Here is a 7,390-nt window from a genome sequence, read left to right on the forward strand (position 1 = left end):
CAAATTAAATACAATTTAATAAAGCATAGGATAAAACAAATTAAATACAATTTAATAAAGCAAAGGATAAAACAACATAAATTCATTTTAATAAAGCATAGGATAAAACAACATAAATTCAATTTAATAAAGCATAGGATAAAACAACATAAATACAATTTAATAAAGCATAGGATAAAACAACATAAATTCAATTTAATAAAGCATAGGATAAAACAACATAAATTCAATTTAATAAAGCATAGGATAAATCAACATAGATACAATTTAATAAAGCATAGGATAAAACAACATAAATACAATTTAATAAAGCATAGGATAAAACAACATAAATAAAATTTAATAAAGCATAGGATAAAACAACATAAATACAATTTAATAAAGCATAGGATAAAACAACATAAATACAATTTAATAAAGCATAGGATAAAACAAATTAAATACAATTTAATAAAGCATAGGATAAAACAAATTAAATACAATTTAATAAAGCATAGGATAAAACAACATAAATTCAATTTAATAAAGCATAGGATAAAACAACATAAATTCAATTTAATAAAGCATAGGATAAAACAACATAAATACAATTTAATAAAGCATAGGATAAAACAACATGAATACAATTTAATAAAGCATAAGATAAAACAACATGAATACAATTTAATAAAGCATAGATTAAAACAACATAAATACAATTTAATAAAGGATAGGTTAAAACAACATAAATACAATTTAATAAAGCATAGGATAAAACAACATAAATACAATTTAATAAAGCATAGGTTAAAACAACATAAATAAAATTTAATAAAGCATAGGATAAAACAACATAAATACAATTTAATAAAGCATAGGATAAAACAACATAAATACAATTTAATAAAGCATAGGATAAAACAACATTAATATTTTTTAATAAAGCATAGGATAAAACCAAATAAATACAATTTAATAAAGCATAGGATAAAACAACATAAATAAAATTTAATAAAGCATAGGTTAAAACAACATAAATACATTTTAATAAAGCATAGGATAAAACTACATAAATACATTTTAATAAAGCATAGGATAAAACAACATAAATACAATTTAATAAAGCATAGGATAAAACAACATAAATAAAATTTAATAAAGCATAGGTTAAAACAACATAAATACAATTTAATAAAGCATAGGATAAAACCACATAAATACAATTTAATAAAGCATAGGGTAAAACATCATAAATAAAATTTATTAAAGCATAGGTTAAAACAACATAAATACAATTTAATAAAGCATAGGATAAAACAACATAAATACAATTTAATAAAGCATAGGATAAAACAACATAAATACTTTTTAATAAAGCATAGGATAAAACCACATAAATACAATTTAATAAAGCACAGGATAAAACAACATAAATACAATTTAATAAAGCATAGGATAAAACAACATAAATACAATTTAATAAAGCATAGGATAAAACAACATAAATACAATTTAATAAAGCATAGGATAAAACAACATAAATACAATTTAATAAAGCATAGGATAAAACAACATAAATAAAATTTAATAAAGCATAGGATAAAACAACATAAATAAAATTTAATAAAGCATAGGATAAAACAACATGAATACAATTTAATAAAGCATAAGATAAAACAACATGAATACAATTTAATAAAGCATAGATTAAAACAACATAAATACAATTTAATAAAGCATAGGTTAAAACAACATAAATACAATTTAATAAAGCATAAAATAAAACAACATGAATACAATTTAAAAAAGCATAGGTTAAAACAACATAAATACATTTTAATAAAGCATAGGATAAAACTACATAAATACATTTTAATAAAGCATAGGATAAAACAACATAAATACAATTTAATAAAGCATAGGATAAAACAACATAAATAAAATTTAATAAAGCATAGGTTAAAACAACATAAATACAATTTAATAAAGCATAGGATAAAACAACATAAATACAATTTAATAAAGCATAGGATAAAACAACATAAATACTTTTTAATAAAGCATAGGATAAAACCACATAAATACAATTTAATAAAGCATAGGGTAAAACATCATAAATAAAATTTAATAAAGCATAGGTTAAAACAACATAAATACAATTTAATAAAGCATAGGAGAAAACAACATAAATACAATTTAATAAAGCATAGGATAAAACAACATAAATACTTTTTAATAAAGCATAGGATAAAACCACATACATACAATTTAATAAAGCACAGGATAAAACAACATAAATACAATTTAATGAAGCATAGGATAAAACAACATAAATACAATTTAATAAAGCATAGGATAAAACAACATAAATACAATTTAATAAAGCATAGGATAAAACAACATAGATACAATTTAATAAAGCATAGGATAAAACAACATAAATACAATTTAATAAAGCATAGGATAAAACAACATAAATACAATTTAATAAAGCATAGGATAAAACAAATTAAATACAATTTAATAAAGCATAGGATAAAACAAATTAAATACAATTTAATAAAGCATAGGATAAAACAACATAAATTCATTTTAATAAAGCATAGGATAAAACAACATAAATTCAATTTAATAAAGCATAGGATAAAACAACATAAATACAATTTAATAAAGCATAGGATAAAACAACATAAATTCAATTTAATAAAGCATAGGATAAAACAACATAAATTCAATTTAATAAAGCATAGGATAAATCAACATAGATACAATTTAATAAAGCATAGGATAAAACAACATAAATACAATTTAATAAAGCATAGGATAAAACAACATAAATACTTTTTAATAAAGCATAGGATAAAACCACATAAATACAATTTAATAAAGCATAGGGTAAAACATCATAAATAAAATTTATTAAAGCATAGGTTAAAACAACATAAATACAATTTAATAAAGCATAGGATAAAACAACATAAATACTTTTTAATAAAGCATAGGATAAAACAACATAAATACTTTTTAATAAAGCATAGGATAAAACCACATAAATACAATTTAATAAAGCACAGGATAAAACAACATAAATACAATTTAATAAAGCACAGGATAAAACAACATAAATACAATTTAATAAAGCATAGGATAAAACAACATAAATACAATTTAATAAAGCATAGGATAAAACAAATTAAATACAATTTAATAAAGCATAGGATAAAACAACATAAATACAATTTAATAAAGCATAGGATAAAACAACATAAATACAATTTAATAAAGCATAGGATAAAACAACATAAATACAATTTAATAAAGCATAGGATAAAACAACATAAATTCAATTTAATAAAGCATAGGATAAAACAACATAAATACAATTTAATAAAGCATAGGATAAAACAACATGAATACAATTTAATAAAGCATAAGATAAAACAACATGAATACAATTTAATAAAGCATAGATTAAAACAACATAAATACAATTTAATAAAGCATAGGATAAAACAACATAAATACAATTTAATAAAGCATAGGATAAAACAACATAAATATTTTTTAATAAAGCATAGGATAAAACCAAATAAATACAATTTAATAAAGCATAGGATAAAACAACATAAATAAAATTTAATAAAGCATAGGTTAAAACAACATAAATACAATTTAATAAAGCATAAAATAAAACAACATGAATACAATTTAAAAAAGCATAGGTTAAAACAACATAAATACATTTTAATAAAGCATAGGATAAAACTACATAAATACATTTTAATAAAGCATAGGTTAAAACAACATAAATACAATTTAATAAAGCATAGGATAAAACCACATAAATACAATTTAATAAAGCATAGGGTAAAACATCATAAATAAAATTTAATAAAGCATAGGTTAAAACAACATAAATACAATTTAATAAAGCATAGGATAAAACAACATAAATACAATTTAATAAAGCATAGGATAAAACAACATAAATTCAATTTAATAAAGCATAGGATAAACCAACATAAATTCAATTTAATAAAGCATAGGATAAAACAACATAAATAAAATTTAATAAAGCATAGGATAAAACAACATGAATACAATTTAATAAAGCATAAGATAAAACAACATGAATACAATTTAATAAAGCATAGATTAAAACAACATAAATACAATTTAATAAAGCATAGGTTAAAACAACATAAATACAATTTAATAAAGCATAAAATAAAACAACATGAATACAATTTAAAAAAGCATAGGTTAAAACAACATAAATACATTTTAATAAAGCATAGGATAAAACTACATAAATACATTTTAATAAAGCATAGGATAAAACAACATAAATACAATTTAATAAAGCATAGGATAAAACAACATAAATAAAATTTAATAAAGCATAGGTTAAAACAACATAAATACAATTTAATAAAGCATAGGATAAAACAACATAAATACAATTTAATAAAGCATAGGATAAAACAACATAAATACTTTTTAATAAAGCATAGGATAAAACCACATAAATACAATTTAATAAAGCATAGGGTAAAACATCATAAATAAAATTTAATAAAGCATAGGTTAAAACAACATAAATACAATTTAATAAAGCATAGGAGAAAACAACATAAATACAATTTAATAAAGCATAGGATAAAACAACATAAATACTTTTTAATAAAGCATAGGATAAAACCACATACATACAATTTAATAAAGCACAGGATAAAACAACATAAATACAATTTAATAAAGCATAGGATAAAACAACATAAATACAATTTAATAAAGCATAGGATAAAACAACATAAATACAATTTAATAAAGCATAGGATAAAACAACATAGATACAATTTAATAAAGCATAGGATAAAACAACATAAATACAATTTAATAAAGCATAGGATAAAACAACATAAATACAATTTAATAAAGCATAGGATAAAACAAATTAAATACAATTTAATAAAGCATAGGATAAAACAAATTAAATACAATTTAATAAAGCATAGGATAAAACAACATAAATTCATTTTAATAAAGCATAGGATAAAACAACATAAATTCAATTTAATAAAGCATAGGATAAAACAACATAAATACAATTTAATAAAGCATAGGATAAAACAACATAAATTCAATTTAATAAAGCATAGGATAAAACAACATAAATTCAATTTAATAAAGCATAGGATAAATCAACATAGATACAATTTAATAAAGCATAGGATAAAACAACATAAATACAATTTAATAAAGCATAGGATAAAACAACATAAATACTTTTTAATAAAGCATAGGATAAAACCACATAAATACAATTTAATAAAGCATAGGGTAAAACATCATAAATAAAATTTATTAAAGCATAGGTTAAAACAACATAAATACAATTTAATAAAGCATAGGATAAAACAACATAAATACAAATTAATAAAGCATAGGATAAAACAACATAAATACTTTTTAATAAAGCATAGGATAAAACCACATAAATACAATTTAATAAAGCACAGGATAAAACAACATAAATACAATTTAATAAAGCACAGGATAAAACAACATAAATACAATTTAATAAAGCATAGGATAAAACAACATAAATACAATTTAATAAAGCATAGGATAAAACAAATTAAATACAATTTAATAAAGCATAGGATAAAACAACATAAATACAATTTAATAAAGCATCTGATAAAACAACATAAATACAATTTAATAAAGCATAGGATAAAACAACATAAATACAATTTAATAAAGCATAGGATAAAACAACATAAATTCAATTTAATAAAGCATAGGATAAAACAACATAAATACAATTTAATAAAGCATAGGATAAAACAACATGAATACAATTTAATAAAGCATAAGATAAAACAACATGAATACAATTTAATAAAGCATAGATTAAAACAACATAAATACAATTTAATAAAGCATAGGATAAAACAACATAAATACAATTTAATAAAGCATAGGATAAAACAACATAAATATTTTTTAATAAAGCATAGGATAAAACCACATAAATACAATTTAATAAAGCATAGGGTAAAACATCATAAATAAAATTTAATAAAGCATAGGTTAAAACAACATAAATACAATTTAATAAAGCATAGGATAAAACAACATAAATACAATTTAATAAAGCATAGGATAAAACAACATAAATACTTTTTAATAAAGCATAGGATAAAACCACATAAATACAATTTAATAAAGCACAGGATAAAACAACATAAATACAATTTAATAAAGCATAGGATAAAACAACATAAATACAATTTAATAAAGCATAGGATAAAACAACATAAATACAATTTAATAAAGCATAGGATAAAACAACATAAATACAATTTAATAAAGCATAGGATAAAACAACATAAATAAAATTTAATAAAGCATAGGATAAAACAACATAAATAAAATTTAATAAAGCATAGGATAAAACAACATGAATACAATTTAATAAAGCATAAGATAAAACAACATGAATACAATTTAATAAAGCATAGATTAAAACAACATAAATACAATTTAATAAAGCATAGGTTAAAACAACATAAATACAATTTAATAAAGCATAAAATAAAACAACATGAATACAATTTAAAAAAGCATAGGTTAAAACAACATAAATACATTTTAATAAAGCATAGGATAAAACTACATAAATACATTTTAATAAAGCATAGGATAAAACAACATAAATACAATTTAATAAAGCATAGGATAAAACAACATAAATAAAATTTAATAAAGCATAGGTTAAAACAACATAAATACAATTTAATAAAGCATAGGATAAAACAACATAAATACAATTTAATAAAGCATAGGATAAAACAACATAAATACTTTTTAATAAAGCATAGGATAAAACCACATAAATACAATTTAATAAAGCATAGGGTAAAACATCATAAATAAAATTTAATAAAGCATAGGTTAAAACAACATAAATACAATTTAATAAAGCATAGGAGAAAACAACATAAATACAATTTAATAAAGCATAGGATAAAACAACATAAATACTTTTTAATAAAGCATAGGATAAAACCACATACATACAATTTAATAAAGCACAGGATAAAACAACATAAATACAATTTAATAAAGCATAGGATAAAACAACATAAATACAATTTAATAAAGCATAGGATAAAACAACATAAATACAATTTAATAAAGCATAGGATAAAACAACATAGATACAATTTAATAAAGCATAGGATAAAACAACATAAATACAATTTAATAAAGCATAGGATAAAACAACATAAATACAATTTAATAAAGCATAGGATAAAACAAATTAAATACAATTTAATAAAGCATAGGATAAAACAAATTAAATACAATTTAATAAAGCATAGGATAAAACAACATAAAT

The sequence above is a fragment of the Phyllobates terribilis genome, unplaced genomic scaffold (assembly GCF_046119375.1).
Source record: "Phyllobates terribilis strain yellow unplaced genomic scaffold, ASM4611937v1 Scaffold_20__1_contigs__length_20440879, whole genome shotgun sequence".
Lineage (NCBI taxonomy): Eukaryota > Metazoa > Chordata > Amphibia > Anura > Dendrobatidae > Phyllobates > Phyllobates terribilis.